Source organism: Eurosta solidaginis, unplaced genomic scaffold (assembly GCF_040869045.1).
Source record: "Eurosta solidaginis isolate ZX-2024a unplaced genomic scaffold, ASM4086904v1 ctg00001395.1, whole genome shotgun sequence".
In the NCBI taxonomy this organism is placed as follows: Eukaryota; Metazoa; Arthropoda; class Insecta; order Diptera; family Tephritidae; genus Eurosta; species Eurosta solidaginis.
In genome coordinates this window covers 82,617-95,873 of record NW_027137169.1, presented here as the reverse complement: position 1 = coordinate 95,873, position 13,257 = coordinate 82,617, and the positions used below count along the sequence as shown (strand labels likewise).

The following is a 13,257-nucleotide window of genomic DNA, read 5'->3' as shown; positions in this document are numbered from 1 at the left end:
ACTGTAATAAATGCAGTTCCATATAATTATTTAAATAAGAGATTAAAATTAGTTAGCAACTACGTAAGTATATGTGGATTAGAGGTTTACGGAGTAGCTCCTTGCGGAGGGATTGTCCCTCATTCACTTACTCCAGAGAGGCTTCGAACATAACCCCGGTCTTTGGAAGTGCAGCGTCTGCTGAAAAGGAATAGATACATAAAATGGTCACACTTTTGTCTGTATATTTCGGCGCAGTTTGTGGCTCCTTGGCGGTCACGCACAAAGGCGACTTACCGTTGCTATAATGGTTCTTTTAATACGCCTCTAGTTGCACAGGTAGCCTCCAGTTTTTTCGGCTGTTTTTAGGAGCTACAATTCCCGATGTGCGAACAGTAGCAATCCCGACCACCAGTCGCTAACCCCAGCGGGTTAGGGGGTCAGAATATTCCCGCGATAGGTATGCCTGTCGTAAGAGGCGACTAAAATATCAGATTCAAGGGGATGTGTAGCGCAACCCTTCAGGTTGCCAGCGCAATATATAGCTTCTCCAAACCCAATTGTCAACCTCACCTCTCCGCGGCGAATCCTGTTTCACTAACAGACGAGGCTCTGGCGACCCCAAGCTCCTCATGGAATTTGGGGGTGGGAAGGGAGGGGATGGCCTCAAGGTTTAATGTGGCCGCATAAATCGTTCCCGAGATGGTCGGGCTAGCACCTTAATGGTGCTGTGGTACCGGAGGGTACCGGATCTGTATCCGGCAAAGGACCATTACATCGATAACACTCCCCAAAGCCTTCGGGGAGCAACCTTATCGCTACAACAACAACAACAATCACACCTCCTGACCCTCACACCATATGACAGCACGGAAGCTATAGGACTGCGACTTCGAACTCATAATTAAGATTAATAAACATCAAACATTTTAATAATGAACTTACACCTGCGAAAAGAAAAATAGCAGTCTCAATTTTTAATAAATTTCGTCAATTAAATACTTTTTTTTATTTCCGATACTACGCGAAAACACTTCCCTGATTTTTTTTAACTGAAGCTATGAAAAACAATATCGAAAGCGTTTTCGAAAAACGCAAAAATTTACCGAAATTTTGAACTTCTTATTTATGGTTCTGTGCATTTTTGGAGTATACAATTTTGTAGCAAAATCAATTTTACTATAACAAAGCACATGCATGCTATAGGTCTCTAAAAATTCTCGTTGATTTTTGAGGTTTTTTGAAGGGTGTTTGAGATTTTCTTCTATACAAATTGTGGAACAGTTTTTTTATGAAAGAAAATCAGAAAGACTTTTCGGTAAAAAAAATACTCAAAAATCAATGCAAAATAAAAATAAAACGTGTACTTTGTTATACTAAAATTGACAAAACTGTATACTCAAAAAAGTTCTAAGAACCCCAAATAAAAAGTTCTAATTTAGGTAACATTTTCTCAAATTTTTGAAAACGTTTTTGAGATGGGTTTGCAAAGTTCATAGAAGCTTTTCTTCAAATATCGGAAATAAAAAAAAAAGTATTTAATTGACGAAATTTGTTGAAAATTGACGCTGCTATTTTTCTCTTCACAGGTTTATGTTTATCGCAAGTATTAAAAATTTGATTCAACTTTTTTGAAAGTAAAACTAAGCTTAAGAAAAAGGTATTCAGTCCAACAAATTTATTTAAAACATATCATTAGATTTAGTAATTTTTTTCCACATAAAGAATATTATATATGAGGCGCCTAGATGCAAAACCAGATTTTTTTAAATAATATTTAAATTGCGACAATATTGCATCGCCTAGCAACATTCTAAAAACCCGTATTGAAAATTCATAACAATTTTCATTCATAACAAATTTAAATTTTTTTTGTGCTTTTCTAAGTTTTACATATCATTCAAGCAATAATTCTGCAACCCTTAGGAGGAGTATTGAATCGTTTCAAATCTAATTCCGACAGCAATCGTATCACGACATCCCTTATTATATATGCACATGAAATTGCAACTTAAATTAATACAGTTGATATAAAGAAAAGTAAGTACTTTAATAATAAATAAACTATCTTAATTGGTTTTTGTTTTCCAATTGAAATATTTTCCTGTGCAAGCACATTTTCGATTTGATTATGTATACTATCGATTCATTCATATACTGTGAGTATTTGAGCCGTAGACGCAATGGCAGATATTTTGATTCTTTTTGAAGTGTAACATTTGTAAACAGTTGGGTTTTTCTGCTGTCACCATCACCACTAGAGAGCTATTGAAGAGACGCTCCGAGTCACGCCATACCTGGGATTGTGGCATGTACTTGGGTTGAAACACAGCAACATTTAATATGTATGAGTTGCAACAATATATTTTATAAAATTAATTTTGAAAATCCTCCCAGTTTTCACCAGCCCTTAACGCATTCGTCAAGTGTATTTTAAAGTTATCTTGCTGTTAAACTAATGGGTTATGAATCAAAAATTATAAGCAGAAAATAAAACTAAATAACATTATATAAACTGTAATAAATGCAGTTCCATATAATTATTTAAATAAGAGATTAAAATTAGTTAGCAACTACGTAAGTATATGTGGATTAGAGGTTTACGGAGTAGCTCCATGCGGAGGGATTGTCCCTCATTCACTTACTCCAGAGAGGCTTCGAACATAACCCCGGTCTTTGGAAGTGCAGCGTCTGCTGAAAAGGAATAGATACATAAAATGGTCATACTTTTGTCTGTATATTTCGGCGCAGTTTGTGGCTCCTTGGCGGTCACGCACAAAGGCGACTTACCGTTGCTATAATGGTTCTTTTCATACTCATGCCTCTAGTTGCACAGGTAGCCTCCAGTTTTTTCGGCTGTTTTTAGGAGCTACAATTCCCGATGTGCGAACAGTAGCAATCCCGACCACCAGTCGCTAACCCCAGCGGGTTAGGGGGTCAGAATATTGCCGCGGTAGGTATGCCTGTCGTAAGAGGCGACTAAAATATCAGATTCAAGGGGATGTGTAGCGCAACCCTTCAGGTTGCCAGCGCAATATATAGCTTCTCCAAACCCAATTGTCAACCTCACCTCTCCGCGGCGAATCCTGTTTCACTAACAGACGAGGCTCTGGCGACCCCAAGCTCCTCATGGAATTTGGGGGTGGGAAGGGAGGGGATGGCCTGAAGGTATAATGTGGCCACATAAATCGTTCCCGAGATGGTCGGGCTAGTACCTTAATGGTGCTGTGGTACCGGAGCGTACCGGATCTGTATCCGGCAAAGGACCATTACATCGATAACACTCCCCAAAGCCTTCGGGGAGCAACCTTATCGCTACAACAACAACAACAATCACACCTCCTGACCCTCACACCATATGACAGCACGGAAGCTATAGGACTGCGACTTCGAACTCATAATTAAGATTAATAAACTTACACCTGCGAACAGAAAAATAGCAGTCTCAATTTTTTATAAATTTCGTCAATTAAATACTTTTTTTTATTTCCGATACTACACGAAAAAACTTCCCTGATTTTTTTTAACTGAAGCTATGAAAAACAATATCGAAAGCGTTTTCGAAAAACGCAAAAATTTACCGAAATTTTGAACTTCTTATTTATGGTTCTGTGCATTTTTGGAGTATACAATTTTGTAGCAAAATCAATTTTAGTATAACAAAGCACATGCATGCTATAGGTCTCTAAAAACTCTCGTTGATTTTTGAGGTTTTTTGAAGGGTGTTTGAGATTTTCTTCTATACAAATTGTGGAACAGTTTTTTTATGAAAGAAAATCTGAAAGACTTTTCGGTAAAAAAAATACTCAAAAATCAATGCAAAATAAAAATAAAACGTGTACTTTGTTATACTAAAATTGACAAAACTGTATACTCAAAAAAGTTCTAAGAACCCCAAATAAAAAGTTCAAGTTTAGGTAACATTTTCTCAAATTTTTGAAATTTTTTTGAGATGGGTTTGCAAAGTTCATAGAAGCTTTTCTTCAAATATCGGAAATAAAAAAAGAAGTATTTAATTGACGAAATTTGTTGAAAATTGACGCTGCTATTTTTCTCTTCACAGGTTTATGTTTATCGCAAGTATTAAAAATTTGATTCAACTTTTTTGAAAGTAAAACTAAGCTTAAGAAAAAGGTATTCAGTCCAACAAATTTATTTAAAACATATCATTAGATTTAGTAATTTTTTTCCACATAAAGAATATTATATATGAGGCGCCTAGATGCAAAAAAAAAAAAATTATATTTAAATTGCGACAATATTGCATCGCCTAGCAACATTCTAAAAACCCGTATTGAAAATTCATAACAATTTTCATTCATAACAAATTTAAATTTTTTTTGTGCTTTTCTAAGTTTTACATATTATGAATTCATCTGGTTTTGCATCTTGGAGCCTCATATATACATGAAATTGCAACTTAAATTAATACATTTAATATAAAAAAGAAGTAAATACTTTAATAATAACATAAAAATATATTAATTGCTTTGAGCTATATTGTTGCAGCAGCTAACTTTATATTTGGACAATTCAGAAGTGTGTTATATTCATGTAAAATTTGAGTTGTTTCCATGGTTTCGAATAAAAAATTTGATTATTTGAATCAATTTAAGCCTACAACTTAAAGCTAAGTAGAAATTTTTATTAGATTTACTCTTTTTTCAGATCAAGAATATTAAAAGGTGTCGTGGAATCCGATTGCTGTGGTAATTGAATTTAAAATTAATAAGTAAAGTAAAATATGAACTAATCATTCAAGCAATAATTCTGCAACCCTTAGCAGGAGTATAGATTCGTTTCAAATCTAATTCCGACAGCAATCGTATCAAGACATCCCTTATTATATATGCACATGAAATTGCAACTTAAATTAATACAGTTGATATAAAGAAAAGTAAGTACTTTAATAATAAATAAACTATCTTAATTGGTTTTTGTTTTCCAATTGAAATATTTTCCTGTGCAAGCACATTTTCGATTTGATTATGTATACTATCCGTTAGGCAGACAATTAGGTGCGTTCGATTCATTCATATGCTGTGAGTATTTGAGCCGTAGACGCAATGGCAGATATTTTGATTCTTTTTGAAGTGTAACATTTGTAAACAGTTGGGTTTTTCTGCTGTCACCATCACCACTAGAGAGCTATTGAAGAGACGCTCCGAGTCACGCTGTGGCCACCTTGTCACAGTTACTGACGGAGATAATGCGAAACCATCTTTACCATCTAATAAGTAAATTGCACTGTAGAGGAAGAAACATTTTATAAAATTTAATAAAATCAAAAAATGATAGTTGTGTTAAAATGGGGTAAATTATTGTATGTTAAAGTATAGCGAAGTTTGAATAGGTCCCATTCTTCATTCTTAGAAACATGTACGAAGGTACCTCGTAAGATATTAAAAATCCTCAACGCTTTTTTTGCAATAACTTAAAAAAAAAAAACTCATATTCAAATTTCTGTTTAACTTCTACATATCAATAGCTACCTTTACCACCAGAAGGAGTCACTATTGTTTCTACGCCTATGCTATTGTTTCCTACATCGATGAGCTTTGTAATAAAATAAACAGCTATCTCTCCAATCTCTCCCTCACTAGGGTAGGCACCTTGTCGTTGGCGTGAGGACTTAGCCGATGTCCATAGCGCCCGACTAGGTGGCGGAGCTGTTTAGGACTGGCATCTACACCGTTTCGCCTCATAGGAGGGCGGCGGGATGTCGGTGATCAAGAACTGCCAACCCCCTAATCCAGGGTGTTATGCGGACCGTGCCTTTTGGACGATTTGCAGCCAGGGGATAAATTCGGCTGTATTCGAACGGAGCCTTCCCGAAACCGGACCACCTCGGGAAGTATTAATGGCCTTACCACCGTAAGGGGCGCTGCTGTGGCTGACGGTTCTTTCCCCGTATATAATACTGGACCGCTGAGTCGGAATGGTGGTCGTACGACCAAGATGAACGATTCATTACCAAATTGTAATAAGGAATGATAAGAGGAGGACTGAGTCGCAAGCCAAGGACGACGAATACGCATTAAGCGATGCGTCGGACTCGGCGAGCGAGAGTAGTGCTGATTCAAAGAATTCCGGAAAAGCACACAAATGAGTAGAAGAGTGAAGAAGAGTACGGAGCTGGGGAAGTAAAAGAGCTCTCTCGCAGTACCGTGCATCACTAAGAATTGTCCAATGCTTGTGGGCAGTGGTCGCCCCAGCAGAAGTGGAGATCGAGCGCTTGGAATGGGTCCATGAGGCGGTAGAAGTAGGTCGAAAGCAGTTCAAAAGTTTTGCTGCTAGAAACCCTCGGTTCTGCAACCGGTACGAGGAAGAAGCGTCGAATGGCAGAATGAAGAGGCAACATTCGGCGGAAGGCGACAAGCCTGCTTTAAGAGGCAGAAAGGACCCAGTCCCAGAGCCGAGAGGCAGGGCAGTCGCATAGACAAGACAAGTAGGCCCAAAGCTGTCAGACAGATGGGCCCCAATAGCCTCGAAAGCTGCGAGTCAGAGGGAAGTTCCAACTACGGAAGTAGGAGATAAGCCAAAGGGAGATAACGCTAAGACTCCGACTTTCTCGGAGGTGCTAAAGGGAGTTAAAGCTAAGACTCCGGCTTTCTCGGAGGTGCCAAAGGGAATTAACACTACGACGCCGGCTTTTCCCGAGAAGATGAGTGATGTGGGAAAGCAGTCACTGACTGTGGCGCTGGTTGATCGTAGCAGTCCTTTCGAACAGATGACTAGTGAAAGGTGGAGATCTGTAGAAAGAGAGCTTATTAACATAAAGTCCAACGTGGATGAAAAGCTGCTCTCCACAACACAACAGGCGTACACTAAAGGCAAGTCAGTAGACACCACATTGCATAGGGTGGTAATAAGCATAAAAAAGCCCTGGAATATAAGGAATATGCTCTAGAAATCTTCTTAAGCATTGCCGGGGCTTTCAACAGTGTTTCTAAATGGCCGATTATGGCTGGTCTTAATTACGTGGAAGTACATCCAGCCTTACCCATATGGATCGACTGCATGTTAAACTGCAGTAAGATTACATCGCAATGGGGATTGTACGCGGCCACGAAATTAGAGGCCAGGGGCACTCCGCAGGGAGGGGTGATATCACCTCTGCTGTGGACGTTGGTCATTAACCAACTGCTCAGGGGATTCTACGAGGGACCAGCAAAACTTACGGTTTACGCAGATGACGTTGCATATGGTCTTGTTTACAAAGAGGTACAAAGTCTCTAAGTTAGGAGCGACTCGGGATTTTTCCCGACCAAGGACTGTCATTTAAGTGTGACCCCATTTAATTTGTTTCGTCCCTCCCACAAATTGTCATCCTCCCAGCAGCTCCTTGCAGCAGGACTGCTACATATTCTCTTACTCCGGGAAGGTATCGAACCCAATCCGGGTCCGTCTCCTGACCCCGGTCCTGAGAAATGGTTTTGCTGCATTTGCCAGAAAATAATCTTTTTAGGACGGTCATACTCTGTTCAGTGTGTCTCGTGCAAGGGATGGTTGCATCGGACAGGTTGTTCTGGGCTTGATCCCAAAACCCGACGTCCACGTAACTTTTATAAATCTTTTGTGGCTCCTTGCTGCTCACGCCCAAGGGCGTCCCGTAGTCTACGCCTAAGCGCCCCTCCACTACCTTCCAGCAGCCTCGCTGCTCAGCAAGCCACAACAAGTACCCGCTGCTGCTCGCGCCACACGGCGCCAACAACTCAAACAGCTGATAACACTCATAACTACTACCTTCGTAGTAGAGCTGGTAGCAATGCTGAGCATCAGCCCCTGCCCCCGTCTTCTTCTCCCCCCTCTTTTCTGGCAGCAATCGTGCAGGTCAGGGAAACAGACTCTTAGTCCCTACCTCCGTTTGCACCGTCTGCCAGCACAGAATATATAGGTTTGCGACATCCGCTCAATGCAACTCCTGCCTTGGGTGGTGCCACTTTCCTAGATGTTCTGGTCTCCGCGACGGCAACACCTCGACGGGTTTCATCGCGCCATGTTGCCAGGTCGCAAACCCAAATCATCCGGGTACCCCAATGCTTGCCCAAGGGCGCCCAGTCCCAAGGCCACAACAGCAATTGAGTCCTGGCCTTCCACAACCTAGGCGTAGTCACCCGTCACTTACCCCTAGAGTGGCGGCGTCACCCCTCATTCACTTCAGAATTCTGCAGTTAAACTGTAATGGACTAACTGGGAAGATTACGGAGATAGTCGATTTCATGAAGCGGCACAACATCCGCATTGCTGCGATTCAAGAGACTAAACTAACAGCAAGATCTGCATTGCAGACCTGCTCTGGGTATAATGTCCACAGGAAGGACCGCGAGAACGGAAATGGAGGCGGCCTCGCGTTTATTATACACCACTCTGTGCAATATCATATATTTGATCCTGGCATCGACCGCAGGGACAATCATCAACATCTACATCCCTCCTGTCACCTGTTGCCCCAGTGGATACCGCCCTAAAATCGAGGCCTTACTCACTGGCAACAATCGCATTATCTTAGGCGATTTCAATGCCCATCACGACCTATGGCATTCAAACTTGCGGGCGGACAGTAGGGGTGAGATGTTGGCGGATCAAATAGAAGAAACGACGTTCTGCACAATAAACGGAGACGCCCCCACACGTATGGTAGGAAGCTGTCATAGCTCGCCAGATATCTCAATCGTGAGCGCAGAACTCGTAAACTGCGTCAACTGGCAGCCGATGGTAACATTGGCATCCGACCACCTGCCCATACTTATTTCGTTCGAGCGTACCGCCGACTTCATCGTCACCGAAAAACGCACTTTCATAAACTTCAAAAAAGGAAAGTGGGAAGAATATAAATCTGCAACAGACAGCAGCTTTGCTGCCCTCCCTATCCCGACTGATGCCCGCCAAGGGGAGCGTGCCTTCCGTAAGGTCATTGAATCCGCCTCGGCACATTTCATTCCCGCCGGGAGAATTCCCGAAATTCGGCCCCACTTCCCGGCGGAGGCCGCGAGCTTAGCGAGGGAACGCGACCTTATAAGACAGCTTGATCCATGCGACCCCCAAATAAGGGATATAAACCAACGCATCAGATTGCTTGTGGATGAACACAAGCGGGCGAAATGGGAAGAGCACCTAAGAGGTTGTAACCTCTCTACCGGTGTAGGTAAGCTTTGGTCCACCGTAAAGTCCCTACCGAATCCGACTAAGCACAAAGACAAAGTTTCCATCGCCTTTGGCGATAAGGTGCTGTCGGATACGGAAAAATGCGCGAGCGCTTTCTGCCGACAATATATAATGCATCCTACGGTCGACAAAGATAGATGGAGAGCCAATAGACACGCACATAAACACAAATTCAGCACGTCACCAATCACCATCACCGCTAGAGAGGTTGAGGACGCCATTGGTCGCGCTAAACCATCCAAAGCAGTGGGCCCAGACGGCATAGCCATGCCGATGCTTAAAAACCTAGGGAAAGAGGGTTTCAAATATTTATCGCATGTCTTCAACCTGTCTCTCTCCACCTTTGCCATACCCGAGAAATGGAAAATGGCCAAGGTGGTCCCGCTACTAAAGCCTGGGAAACCAGCTAACGTAGGTGAGTCATATCGTCCGATATCTCTCCTATCGCCAGTGGCAAAGAGGCTTGAAGTCAGTTTGCTCCCTTATTTCCAAGCACATTTGCAGCTAGCCCCTCATCAGCATGGCTTCAGAAAACTCTATAGCACTACCTCCGCGCTAAATGTCATTAGCACCCAGATAAATTGCGGTTTGAATCAATACCCCCACCATAGAACAGTACTCGTAGCGCTAGACCTATCAAAAGCCTTTGATACGGTCAACCATGGCTCATTACTGCAAGACCTGGAAGGGTCTACCCTTCCCCCATGTCTTAAAAGGTGGGCCGCAAATTATCTGGGTGGTCGGCAGGCATCGGGCAATTCAGAAACGAAACATCAAAACCAAGGAGAATTAAACAAGGGGTGCCACAGGGTGGTGTCCTATCCCCACTTTTGTTTAATTTCTACATATCTAAGCTACCTTCACCACCGGAAGGAGTCACAACCGTTTCCTACGCCGATGACTGCACAATAATGGCCACAGGCCCAGGCCCAGAGATCGATGAGCTATGCAATAAAATAAACGGCTATCTCCCTGATCTCTCCAGTTTTTTCGCCTCGCGAAACCTGGCATTGTCACCGATTAAATCTTCCGCGACGTTATTTACAACATGGACGCCCCAAATGTCGACCATATTGAACAGCCACGTCGATGGCACTACGCTACCGACTGTCCTACACCCCAAAATCTTGGGTGTGACGTTTGATCAGGATCTACATTTTGGTGCGCACGCAACCGCAATTGTTCCGAGAATTCAGACCCGTAATAAAATCCTCAAATCCCTTGCTGGCAGTACCTGGGGAAAAGATAAAGAAACGCTCATGACCACATACAAAGCAATTAGCCAGCCGATTACGTGCTACGCGTCACCCATATGGTCGCCAAGCCTAATAACTACCCACTGGAAGACTCTACAGGCCTGCCAAAATACTGCTCTCAGAATCGCCACGGGCTGTCTTCTTATGTCCCCAGAACACCATCTGCATAATGAGGCGAGAATACTCCCCATCAGGGAGAGAAGTGAGATGCTGACCAAACAGTTTCTGTTGAATACCCAGAAACCTGGGCATCCCAACAGACATTGACGAACCAGCACCGCCTAGGGGCCTAAGGAGTCATCTCCGTAAGCATTTTGAGGAAATACGGCACCTGAGAACCCAGCCGTATGAAGCGAAAAAACACAAGCAGGTCCTTGGTGAACTCCATAGACAGGCGTCGGACCTTTATGTCGGGAATTGCCCGGTGAATCCAGTACTTGAAGAAAAATATCCAGAACTCGCGGAAGAGGAACGCATAAAAATAAAAAAAAAATAAATGTAAGGCGCGATAACCTCCGAAGAGATCTAAGGCCGAGCTTCTCTTCCAATTTGCGTCGTGCTCCTCTTGATTTTCCCTACAAATTGGCCGGAGGGGACCTACATGTTTTATGCCGACTCCGAACGGCATCTGCAAGGCAGATGAGTTTTCACTGAGAGCTTTTCATGGCAGAAATACACCCGGAGCGCTTGCCAAACACTGCCGAGGGGCGACCCCGCTTAGAAAAATTTTCTTCTAATTGAAAAACCTTATTTCTAAAATTTTGATGTTGCTTTGCCCGGGAGTTGAACCCAGGGCATACGGTGTGATAGGCGCAGCACGCTACCATCACACCACGGTGGCCGCAAGAGGAACGCATACTCCCCAGGGAAACGCGTGTCACTCTTGCTCAACTTCGTTCTGGATACTGTAACAGGTTAAACTCTTACCTATCCAGAATCAACCCCGACATACAAAATGTATGCCCCGCTTGCAATGTGTCCCCACATGACACCAACCATGTCTTTAATTGTAATGTGGAACCAACGCCTCTAACACCCCTTTCCTTATGGTTCACCCCTGTTGAAACGGCAAGTTTCCTTGGACTCCCGTTAGAGGATATTGATGACAATTTGTGATCGGTCGCGGCTATTAGGTGGGGCGAGCATTGCTACAACAACAACAACAACAACCAATAATTATCATTTCACTGACACAAATATTATAGTTTTTTTCTTCGGGAGTTGGACACAATCTTTTCATTATATTACTTAACAATTTAAAGGCTTCATTCTGTATTGCGAACGATAGCTCAGACGAACGATTCGCCGCATAATCATTATAGCATCATGTAACGAAGCTCAGTTTCTTCCAAAAATTGTTTAGCAGCGCCACGTAAAATCAATGTACATGTTCTAGCATTAACGCAACCTTTCAATAATTATAAACTATGAAAATAAAATCTATGTCAAACCCACAATCAAAGCTTGGAAAATGTTGAAACGTTCACCACCAACTTAACGTTCTTCAAAGTAATCACAGTGACCCAAAACACTTGAATTAATATCATTAGCTGTAGTCATATCAGCACCACCACAAGCTTTCATTGTACGTTCCAAATCTTTTTCTGGTACACGAACAGCACAGAACATATCACAACCTGAAAAATACTGTGTACCAACATCACCAATTCGTAGTTTAGATAACACTAGAACGGCGACTTACTTAGCTAGTTTATTGTACAGAATACGCTATTCAGCATTCTTGAACATTATCAATACGTACTTCAGATTTATCACGCTCAGCCTTGAATTCCTATTCTATATTTAATAATACGATTTAAATTTTTTGTATGACGTTGGATCCATCTAAGAAAAGTACAGCGTCCACAACCATTTTAGAAAATAAATCTTTTTGTTGATGAATAAGTTTGGAGGACATTGCTGTGGCAGCGCATTTTTCCAATGAAGCACATTGTTGTTGTTCCTTCGATTGGCGCTTCGACATGTACAGCCATGTCATATTTTGGTCATGCATAATTGTAATGCTTTACATATAGCTTTAATGATGATACGTGCATGCACGCCTTCCTCAACATATGGCTTAACTTGTTTTAAGATTTCACCTGCTTCAAGTTCTACTGAAGTGGTGCCATCGCCGACCTGATAAGAGAAACATTTTTATTCCACACATTCTAATATAACAAAAAACTTACCTCAGCATCTTGAGATTTGGCGATGTCGACTAGAGTTTTACGGCTGGATATCCAATAGTTTCATAATGTTTGCACCATCATTTGAAATTGTGGCCTTAACACTGCAATCAACAATATGCTTGTCCATACTGCGTGGACCCAATGTAGTGCGTACAGCGTTGATGTTGGACATGATCGGCTTATATTCACCCTCAACCGTGCGTGCCATTGGTGAGATGGTAAGTGTAAAGGACAAAGCTGTTGTTTTTAATAAATCAGCTGTTGCAAGTATGCAATACAAATAATTGCCAAACAAAACATTAATTTCGAATATCAATACCTAACGTAACGTGGCGAGGAGTTACCCTGATCTTCTACCAATATTTTGTGGTGGTAATAAACCCTGTTGATTAGTAATAAAAGCATAACCAGCGCTATTTTGATTTTCAAAGATTTCGCTTATCGGATTTGGCATCTGATCGGGATCCAAATGGCGTTGGGCTTCATCATACTGTTGCGGCTGTTGATATATACCAGACCAGGTGCAGGTGGTTGCTAAAGAAAATAATAGAAAAATAATCGTCAGCAATATTTGAAATATATTAGTTGTATGAGCATACCTTATAACCAGGACTTCTGGGTATTGGGGTTGACCCGGCATGGGTGGCTGTCTGGGCATTGGC

The 13,257-nt window shown here is 42.0% G+C and overlaps 1 long non-coding RNA gene across 1 annotated transcript; it reads right to left on the bottom strand.

The window, feature by feature from the left end:
- Positions 1 to 4,480: 4,480 nt before the first annotated feature.
- Positions 4,481 to 12,766, bottom strand: LOC137236261 (uncharacterized). Its single transcript, XR_010948342.1, has 3 exons — positions 12,596 to 12,766; positions 12,166 to 12,542; positions 4,481 to 5,226 (listed from the first exon to the last, which is right to left on the bottom strand). It is a non-coding gene; the product is annotated as an uncharacterized lncRNA (long non-coding RNA).
- Positions 12,767 to 13,257: the final 491 nt, after the last annotated feature.